Below are 11,451 nucleotides of genomic sequence, written 5' to 3' on the forward strand. Positions count from 1 at the left end.
GTCAGTAGCCGTATTTCTACATCTGAAAGATGATGCCGGCCGCGATGGTCTAGCGGTTCTAGGCGCTCAGTCCGGAGCCGCGTGACTGCTACGGTCGGAGGTTCGAATCCTGCCTCGGACATGGATGTGTGTGATGTCCTTAGGTTAGTTAGGTTTAAGTAGTTCTAAGTTCTAGGGGACTGATGACCATAGATGTTAAGTCCCATAGTGCTCAGAGACATTTGAACCATTTTTGAAAGATGATGTCTGTTTAGATTTCGCACCAGTCGCATAAGAGTCGCGCTAATAACGCCAGTATGAAGATCCAAATCAGGTCTGCTTTAAATAAACACTTTTACGCTCGTGAGCGCTATTTAGTTTTGAGATTGGACGGTAGTGAGTTGATGTTAGTTAAAAAAGCCTCTGGATGTTCCTTCTACGATACTGCAGGAAGACTTGCCAGGAATGTAGCCACTGTACACGATTGCTAGAAGCGGTGTTCACGAGAATGTACCGTGGGAAGAAGACCGGTCTCCCGACAGCCACGTGGCACTACCGAGAGTGAAGACCACCGTGTTATGCGTACGATTCTGTCGCAGCATATTCCATCTGCAGAAGCAATTTGAGTTGCATTTGGAAATGGGAAAGTACAGAAATGGAAAGTGCTACTGATGTGCGGTTTTCACAGAATGTATATGTAGTCAGGGACTTACGTTAGTCAATCAACAGATCATAATAACACTTACAAAGTGTATTTTTTGCGCAAAACACACTTTTTAAATGGAGCAGTGCCTACTGATATTAACAAACTAAAAGTAGGGTAATTGGAAAGTCAGTGGTGTTTATTTCAGGATTCTAGTGCGAGTCGTTTACGAGATATCGTATTTTGAAAAGTGTCCACAGCTACACTTGTACAATACCGATGGCACCACACACTAAAGAACAACACAACTGCATAAACGATAGATATGTGGGTTCTGAGCAGTAACGAGACAACTGACCGTCACAGGTTGTGTTCAAAATGACGACAGGCAGCGGGAACACACGCGTCCAGTCTGAAATGAAACGACTGCTGCACGCTTGCTAACATTTCAGCGGAGAGGTCCGAGTAGATTGAAGTAATATGTCGTTGCATATCATCGGGTGCAGTTTGTATGTCTTGGTAGACAGCGTCTTTCAGTTTTCCTCTCAGCAAGAAATCAACAGGCGTCAAATCCGGGGAAGAGACCGGAAAACGTGCAAGTCCCCTGCGTCCAATCCAACGATTTGAAAACAATTCGTGAAGACATGCTGCAGTACTTCGTGCACTATGGGGTGGACAGCCATCATGTTGGTACCACAGGTTTCTCCTGGTCTTCTCCTAGTCTTCAGAAGAAAGTCTTCTAGCATCCGTGGAAGGCGGACTATTTAGGATGCTGCGATAACCGCGTGCGTGCAGTGTTCCGTCCATGAAAAACGGGTCTATGAAGTAATGGTTCACTATCCCACACCACACGTTTGCTCTCCATGGACGCTGATGTTCTGCCTGACGAGGCCAATGGGGATTGTAAACAGGCCAATAGTGCATATTTCAATGGTTTACCTGGCTGTGGTTGGTAACTGTGGCTTCATCACTAAACAAGATACATGACAGACCTGGGGTATCCTGTCTCAATGCCCATATACAAAAGTTAACACGATTCTCATAATCATTTCCACGCAGCTCTTGAAGGAGAGAGATGTGATGGAGGTGGATGGTACGTCGATGGAGAATTCATACCACGTCCTCGTGCGGTAGCTAACGTGCTGATCAACTGCAGCAGCAACAAGAACATTGACTTCTCCCTCTCCTGTTGTCACTTCTTTCGCTCCGATACCTTGGCTAGGTGTTACACCACCGCTTTTTTGTAACTGGTTGAAGAGATTGATAAATACCTGCCGAGATGGTTTACGTCTATCGGTACATCAAGCCTCATACACAGTACAAGAACGAACTGCATTCTTCCTGCACTCACCACCTACCGCTTGGATTGTCACACACTAACTGACTCGAAAGTCGCAATGTACTAAAGAAACGCACGAGCACACTATAAGTAAACCAAGAAACGCACGAGCACACTATAAGTAAACATTTCAAAAAACATGTTCAGATGTGTGTGAATTCCTAAGGGACAAAACTGCTGAGGTCATCGGTCCCTAGACTTACACACTACTTAAACTAACTTATACTAAGAACAAAACACACACACACACACACACACACACACACACACACACACACACACACTCCGGCGTGAGTGACCGCGCAGTCCGTGACATGGTCATCGGTCCCTAGACTTACACACTACTTAAACTAACTTATACTAAGAACAAAACACACACACACACACACACACACACACACACACACACACTCCGGCGTGAGTGACCGCGCAGTCCGTGACATGGCGCCCTAAACCGTGCGGCCACTCCGCGTGGTTAGACATATTAATATGGTACCTAGCAACTACCCAGGTAGAATGCCACAAAGAAGTGCTCCAGATCACTATATATCGTAAACTATCCTCACTAGAACCCTGCAGCAAACACCACTGACATACTAATTTACTCTACTTTTAGTTTATTAATGTCACTACGAATTGTTCCATGTAAAAGCTCTATGGCTGCACAAACAATACACTTTCTGAGTATTATTACAGTTTGTTTATTGGCTAATAATAGGAGCCCCTGACTACCGATCTATTCTGTGCAATTCGTACATCAATAGCGCTTCCCACTTCCGCAAAATTTGAGGTGCAAATTTTAGGTTATTCACCCTGTTTACAGATTAAATAGGCCTTTGCAGAATAGAGAAGCAGCTCTATGAATATCAAGCGCTCAAATGGAAAAGTAGAACTAAGCAAAGGAGAGAAAGTTGAAATGGGAAAGAAGTACGTAGAGGACCTATGCAAGGGAAATGAACTTACAAGACATTGTTATAGAAAAGGAGGAGAAAGAAGATGAAGATGAGATAAAAAATATGATACTGCGGGAAGATCTTGATTGAACATTGGGAGGCCTATGTCGAAACAAGGCGCCTGGAGTAGACGATATTTCCTCGGAACTGCTGACATCCGTGGGAGAGCCAGCCGTTACAAAACTATTTCATCTGGTATGTGAGATGTAGGAGACACGCGCAACGCCCTAGGACTACAAGAATCATGTTGTAATCCCAAACCAAATGAAAGCAGGTGCTGACAGGTGCGAGTATGACCAAACTATCGGTTTAATGAGACATGGCTGCAAAATGCTGACATGATTTTTTACAGAAGAATGGGGGAAAAGAATTGGTAGAAACCGACCACGGGCAAGATTAGTCTGAGTCCCGTAGGAATTTGGAAACACAAGAAGCAGTACTGAGCCTACGACTTATCCTAGAGAATAGGTAAAGGAAAGGCAAACCTACTTTTATAGCATTTGAACACTTAGCCAAAGCTTCTGTAAATGTTGACTGCAATACACTCTTTGAAATCCTGAAAGTAGCAGGTGTAAAATACAGGGAGTGAAAGGTCATTTGCAACTTGTATAGAAACCAGGCGGCAGTTATAAGAGTCGTAGGGCACGAAGGGGAAGCAGTGATTGAGAAGGGACTGAGACAGAGTTTAGCCAACCCCAAATGTTGCACCATCTATACGTTGAGCAAGCAGTAAAGAAAAACAAAAAAACAAAAAAGATAGAGAAGGAATTAAAGCTCAGAGAGATTAATAAAAAACTTTGAGGTTTGCCGATGACATTGTAATTCGGTCGGAGACAGCAAAAATGTTGGAAGAGGAGCTGAACGGTATGGACAGTGTCTTGAAAGGAGGGTGTAAGACGAACATCAACAGAAGCAAAAGAAAGGTAACGGAATGTAGTCGAATTAAATCAGACGATGCTAGGGAATTAGATTAGGACACGCGATACTAAATGTGTGAGTAGTATTAGGACAGTAAAATAAATGATAACAGCCGAAGAGAGGATACAACACGCAGATTGGCTACGGCAGTAAAATCATTTCTAAAGAAGAAAAATTTGTCAACATGGAATACAAACTTAAGTATTAGGAAGTTTTTTCTGAAGGTATTTGTCTGGAGTCTAGCCTTATATGGTAGCGAAAAGCGAACCACAAGCCGTTGAGACAAGACGGGAATAGATGTTTTTGAAATGTGGTGCTACAGAAGGCTGGCTCTGAGCACTATGGGACTTAACTTTAGAACTACTTAAACCTAACTAACCTAAGGACATAGCACACATCCATGCCCGAGGCAGGATTCGAATCTGCGACCATAGCGGTCGCGCGGTTCCAGACTGTAGCGCCCAGAATGCTACAGAAGGATTCTGAATATTGAATGAGTAGATCACGTAACTAATGAGGAAGTACTGAATAGAATTAGAGAGAAAACAAATTTGTGGCACAACCCGACACATTCTGAGACGTGAAGAAATCATCTGTGTAGTTATGGAGGGAAATTTGAGCGTAAAATTTGTAGAGGGAAGCCAATGGACGCGTACAGAAAGCAGTTTCAAAAGGATGTAGACTGAAGTCTTCAGCATGGAGTCTTCGAACTGAAAACCACGACAGCAACATCTTGGTGATAAACTGTGTCACACCGTGTGTTCTACGTTAATGATCGAACGTCTTTACTTGGATCTCCTCTCCTCGACTTGGACCAACGTTCGAATGAAAGTATTTCGAGTCGTTGGAATTCAGATTTTCGGCACGTCGTTGCCAGCCGCGTCATATGAAAACTATGACTTATTGGTGGTTCTGTGATTTTCCTTTATTTTACTATTCTATGTGGCTGCACTTAGGTCCAGTGTGTTGCGGCCGGTAGTATGAGTCGTGGTCGTGGTTTTGTCTTACTTTTTGGTAGAATTTGTCGTTCTGCCCTGTGTCTTTGTATCTTTTGAGCTTTCTATCTTCATTCTGACATAAAAGTGGGGATGAGGTTGAATGTGATTGTTTGATACGCACTTGCACTAATTCTTAAAGGCCTGTTTCTGCACTAGAGTATATTTAACTGTATTTTTTCTTTTGGATGAGTCATTGCCTATTTAATTATCCAGCGTGAGTAATACGCTCTGCGATGCTAGTAGCAGACTGCGAGAGAGGCTAAGCCTTTTTGTGTCAGTGGGCAGAGGGAGTCGTACATTGATGTTGAATATTACCGTGAAATAGTAAAAAATTAAATTCGGAGCACTACACTTTCCGTTTCAGGAATACAAGTATGACCTCCGTTTCCCTCCCCTCGAAATATCCCCTTTGGGGTTTGAACTTTATAATTTCCTGCACTCTGCACACTGTGTCAGATATCTCACAGCGCAGTAGAACCACGTGGACGTAGTTGCTAGGAAGAGGAAGATTGCTTCTCAAGTGAGTGTGTTGTTCCGTTGCGAAGAGTCTCGCCGATTTTGGCCTGTTATCGACATTGATACTGACATGATTTCGGTCGTCGAAATTCCAAGACTTTCGAGAGCGTCTTAATTTTAAGTTCGAAGTCGTATATCAAATGACAAAAGAAATGTATTTTAGTTGCGATATAAAATTAACAATTGTCTTTATCAATTTGAAAGGTAGGGGACGAGGTACTGGCAGAATTGAAGCTGCGAGGATGGCTTCTGAGTCATGCATGGGTAGCTCTGAGGTAGAGCATTTGCCCGCGAAAGGCAAAGGTCCCGAGTTTCAGTCTCGGCCCGGCACTCACTTTTAATCTGCCAGGAAGTTTCGTATCAGCGCACACTCCACTGCATAGTGAAAATTTCATTCTGGAATTGTCTTATTTTTTCCTTTATTAGCGCTGTGCAACCTTGTTTCTTCCAAACTTCGTGATTCTACGTCAACGGGAAGTATCCCACAGGTTGATGAGTTTGCGAGAATGAAAATAAAATCTTAGAGAGAGTGTAAGCTGTTCTCCTGAGGAATATTTTGCCAAATTCTGTCCAATTGGTGCGTTAGACCGTCAAAATACTAAGCTTGTTGGACGGCTCTGCCCATAATGTTCAAAACGTGGGGAGATCCAGCGACCTTGCTGGCCAAGCAAGTACAAAGTCTCGCCGTGTGTGTGCGAGCATGCTTTATCTTGATGAAATGTAAGCCCAGGATGGCTTGCTATGAAGGGCAACAAAACGGGGTGTAGATTATCGCTGCGTGCTGCTGTGCTGTAAGGATGCCGCGGTTAACAACCAGAGGGGTACTGCAATGAAAAGAAATGGCTCCCCAGAATGGCACTTCTGGTTATCGGGCCTTATGGTGGGCTACAATCAGGTTGGTTTCTCAACGCTGCTCGGAGCTTCTCGCACACAAGTCTTCGGCCTGGAATCTCATTGAATGGCGTAGAATCGTCTTTAATGATTTTCGTTGATGTAAAGCCGAGCAGGGCAATGAGGAAAGAATATGCCTAACACAAATAGTCAATAATCTTTACTTCAACAAAGTACAAGGTACGATAGATGGTGTTTTCTCCTCTCCATTCCCACAGTTTCACGCTTCTTGTTCTCAGATTTGTAGACACAGGCGGTTCTTTCCACTTGTCGCACCTCTCCATGGCCGCGAAAACTTTCGGCCGGTGCTGGCGAGGCTCGGCGACAAAGTTGCGGCTCTTCTTGAGGCATCAATCATTGTTCATTTGGCTCCTAATGGAAAGAACGCAGCGGCGCGCGTGCGCTGAATGCCGCAGGCTGGCCATTAGCGCCGGGATCAATTTGTAATCCTGCGACGGCGGCGGCGGAGTTGGCGGCTGCGGCCGTGTAGCTGGGCGGTCTGCGGCGCCGCTCCTTAATTACTTGGCTAATCACACGGCCAGCAGAGAGCAGGATCTTCTTCTCCTCGATTTTCCGTTTACGACAGCGGTGAGTATATAACATCAGCAGAAACGTTTCTGTCTACGCCAAATAAAGTCTCTTTGGTTGTTGTTGTTGTAGTTGTTGGGGTCTTCAGTCTGAATACTAATTGGATGCAGCCCTATAAGTTAGTCTATCTTCATCTCTGCTTAACCGCTACAATCTACAGGGTGCGCGAGAAGTTCCCGTACCCCTAGTATGGAATGCTAACGGGTTTGTTTTATTTTAGCACAAGTAGTTACTTATGTATTCGATGTCCTGTATATCGATATGTTACCCATAATGCTGCAAACACGTTTCCCTACGCCTCCATGTTCTTTATGGTGGCCGCGCGGGGTACCCGCGTGGTTTAGGGCGCCCTGTCACGGTCCGCGCGGCTCGCCCCCATCGGAGGTTCGAGTCCTCCATCGGGCATGGGTGTGTGTTGTCCTTAAAGTAAGTTAGTTTAAGTTAGATTAAGTAGTGCGTAAGCTTAGGGACCGATGACTTCAGCACTTTCGTTCCATAAGACCTCATCACAAATTTCCAAAATTTTTTTTGAGCATGTCCCGTGTTATGATGCGAAATGCATCCCTAACACCAATGCGGAGTTCGTATGTAGCACATCGGTGTGAAGATAAATGCCCCTTAAAGTCTCTCCTTTCCGAGTTGTCAGGTGTGGTGAGGTGCACACTTCATGGTGGCCATTTCAAGAGAGCTGATGTTGTCGATGGACCACGACCTATCCACCGTCCTGGACAGTATTCTTTTAGTAACTTGTGCAGTGCAAGAGCGTAGTTGGGATGCGCTCAGGCTTGCTGCAACCCTATGCGTTCTGTGAGGCCCTTTTCCTCAGGCTGAGGTATCAATCAGGTTTGCACTACGTGTAAATAATTTACGCCATTCATAGTCCCTTCAAAAAAGTACAGTCCAAGCAGATGTTGTGATGCCATCGCTACCCTTATCGTTACGTGAGGCAGGTTCTTTTCTAACACGACTGAGTAATGAGGATTCTCTTTGGTCGTAACGAAAATATTTCTAGATGTGAGCAGCGACAAATGGCACATTCACCTGAAAACACAACCTTGGCACGGTTCACTGCATTTGGAAACTGAGTTAACAAAGCACGGAACGCTAACTCGTTTACGAACATCGGTCGAGAAGGTCTGACTTCAAGGACTTTTTTCATGTGACCTAGCGTTGTTGTCCTGGGTATACCGAGTTCCGAAGCGCGTTTACCTGTCGACATCATAGGAAATTGTTCAGTCAAAGCAGGGACTCCGGCACATGTTTCCTCTCGTATTTTCTTCCTTCCACTGTGCGGCCTGTCTTCAACACTGCCAAAAACAAAATCTCATCTTTTCCAATCAAGAAGTTTTGCTTTTTGCGGCGGAGCCTGATTAAATTTTTCCTATAATGCTTTCATAATCTGTCTCATTGTCTGTCCTGTGTGTTGTCGTTCCTGCAGCCACATACATATCACTAAGCGCTCATCAGTAGTGTAACTATAACCTCTCACATCTTCCATGGCTGCACGTCAAAATTCGACGGTGACTGCGAAAACATGTAAAAAAGAATTTAAAAAAATGGTTCAAACAGCTCTGAGCACTATGGGACTTAACATCTGAGGTCATCAGTCCCCTAGAACTTAGAACTACTTAAAACTAACTAACCTGAGGATATCCCTCACACACATCCATGTCGGAGGTAGGATTCGAAACTGCGACCGTAGCGGTCGCGCGGTTCCAGATTGAAGCGCCTAGAACCACTCCGCCACACCGGCGTCGATTTTTACTACACAATAAAGAACAGACTCCTCTCTCATGAAATTAAATCTTAACAAGAACAAAAGCTTACTATCTATGCATAATTATCTAAGCGCACAACGCCACAGGGTAATAAAGAGTATCTTTGTCTCTCTCTCTCTCTGGTACTGTGACTTTAATGCATAGCAATCTTATTACATGATACATCATAAAATTCCCGACCAGAACACCCAGAAAAAGATGGCGGAACAAGTGAACATCACACAAACGGTAAACAGTCTGTGTTAGAAAACTCCAAACATCCACCCCGTGGAAGCATGAAAACCCGACGTCTGCAAGAAGTAAATACACTCATTTATATACATGGTCCGCCCCCACCCCCACCGACTCACTATTTCACAAAGCCTAATCACAAAACACGTATACATGAACACATTTTTGAAAAACTGTTACTTTAACCTAAGAATGCTGCAAAGAGTACACTAGCGTATATTTGTTTACAATGCAACGTAATGTAACTACAGTAGTGTTATGGGAAAGAAATAGAAAAGAGAAAACATTAGAAAAAATAAAAGTCGATTATTTCACATTAGCACTAAAATTTGGCAAATCATGTAACAAAACATTGATAGACTCTTATTAATAGTAGATGACATAACTGAAGGTAATAACTGAAGCTGTGATGCAAATATCAGACAGCCACATGAACACTAACATGTAATTTTCAGATATAGATTTATTTTTCCTGTTAAAATTTGTGTCAGTACTTTTATTAATGTAAATACTATAACTTAAAAAGCTCTTATGCATTACGATCAATAAATTTTTTGTATATTATTTAACAGACAATAAATGAACCCACTGAAGATGTAGAAAATTTTCCGAAAAATATTTGGGTACCAAAACAGAAAAAACGTGTAATTGTTCAGGGCAGAAGCACATTTCCTTATCAAGTATTTGGGCAAGAAAGGAGCTTCGACATTATAATAATTACTGGAACAGTTAATGAATTGAGATTTCAGTAACGTTATTTTTGCTTTTAGTATTAGATTGAAACTCACAAGATCTTTAACGATTTCCTTGCTAACTACTATTTCACGAAACTTAGTTATTAACATTAGACTACATTCATTTTAGTCTTAAGATACTAAGCAAATTAATTTATGCAAACACTGTTACAATGTACTCTGCCTGATTTGTGAATCTGCGCGCTCTAGCGTATATTAACCATAAAAAAAAACATTGCTTTAAATGCAATTGCTTTACTATTTAACAAATATAATTTTTAAGAGAGAATTTAAGCGTTGTAATAGGATGTGCGTGAATAAGAAGGTAAAACTTATGTGAATTAATTATTACCGTTTCAATCCAAAAACATTACCACGTTAACGCAAGGCTGGCTTTCAGTTAATTGTTTGGTAACGAAATATATGATTTTAGCTATCCTTTTCAGAAGGAGTACAGTTGAGAATATTGTGCAAATTTGCTTCCACAATATCTCCACATCTCATATTTTTTCCACAGAAAAAACACTTCGTAATGTATACGTTTTGAAACCATTCTTGAGGTAAATTGGTGCAGTTCTTGCAACATCATAAATTTGCCTGTAAATATTTGTCACTGACGTCAGAAGTTTACATGACACAACTTATTAGAGCAGGAATACTAATTACCGCCTCCTCTATAAACCGCAGAAGTAAAGCTGTGAGTACCGGGCGTGAGTCGTGCTTCGGTAGCTCAGTTGGTAGAGCACTTGCCCGCGAAAGGCAAAGGTCCCGAGTTCGAGTCTCGGTCGGGCACACAGTTTTAATCTGCCAGGAAGTTTCATATCAGCGCACACTCCGCTGCAGAGTGAAAATCTCATTCTGGAAACATCCCCCAGGCTGTGGCTAAGCCATGTCTCCGCAATATCCTTTCTTTCAGGAGTGCTAGTTCTGCATGGTTCGCAGGAGAGCTTCTGTAAAGTTTGAAAGGTAGGAGACGAGGTACTGGCAGAAGTAAAGCTGTGAGTACCGGGCGCGAGTCGTGCTTCGGTAGCTCAGTTGGTAGAGCACTTGCCCGCGAAAGGCAAAGGTCCCGAGTTTGAGTCTCGGTCGGGCACACAGTTTTAATCTGCCAGGAAGTTTCATATCAGCGCACACTCCGCTGCAGAGTGAAAATCTCATTCTGGAAACATCCCCCAGGCTGTGGCTAAGCCATGTCTCCGCAATATCCTTTCTTTCAGGAGTGCTAGTTCTGCATGGTTCGCAGGAGAGCTTCTGTAAAGTTTGAAAGGTAGGAGACGAGGTACTGGCAGAAGTAAAGCTGTGAGTACCGGGCGTGAGTCGTGCTTCGGTGGCTCAGTTGGTAGAGCACTTGCCCGCGAAAGGCAAAGGTCCCGAGTTCGAGTCTCGGTCGGGCACACAGTTTTAATCTGCCAGGAAGTTTCATATCAGCGCACACTCCGCTGCAGAGTGAAAATCTCATTCTGGAAACATCCCCCAGGCTGTGGCTAAGCCATGTCTCCGCAATATCCTTTCTTTCAGGAGTGCTAGTTCTGCATGGTTCGCAGGAGAGCTTCTGTAAAGTTTGGAAGGTAGGAGACGAGGTACTGGCAGAAGTAAAGCTGTGAGTACCGGGCGTGAGTCGTGCTTCGGTAGCTCAGTTGGTAGAGCACTTGCCCGCGAAAGGCAAAGGTCCCGAGTTCGAGTCTCGGTCGGGCACACAGTTTTAATCTGCCAGGAAGTTTCATATCAGCGCACACTCCGCTGCAGAGTGAAAATCTCATTCTGGTCGCATCAATGTTAGTACAAAATATTAAAATCCACCGTACCCGTGTAGGTGGTTCTCGTGAGCTGCTCTCGTTCTTTGCTTCTCGACTTTCACACTGCTCTGCTTTATTCTGCCGACA

At 43.6% G+C, this 11,451-nt stretch overlaps 1 non-coding gene across 1 annotated transcript; it reads left to right on the forward strand.

Moving 5' to 3' along the window:
- The first annotated feature begins 10,888 nt into the window (after positions 1-10,888).
- On the forward strand, positions 10,889-10,963 carry Trnas-cga. Its single transcript has one exon. It is a non-coding gene; the product is annotated as a tRNA-Ser (tRNA).
- The last annotated feature ends 488 nt before the right edge of the window (positions 10,964-11,451 follow it).

The sequence above is a fragment of the Schistocerca piceifrons genome, chromosome 3 (genome assembly GCF_021461385.2).
Source record: "Schistocerca piceifrons isolate TAMUIC-IGC-003096 chromosome 3, iqSchPice1.1, whole genome shotgun sequence".
NCBI classification, from domain to species: domain Eukaryota; kingdom Metazoa; phylum Arthropoda; class Insecta; order Orthoptera; family Acrididae; genus Schistocerca; species Schistocerca piceifrons.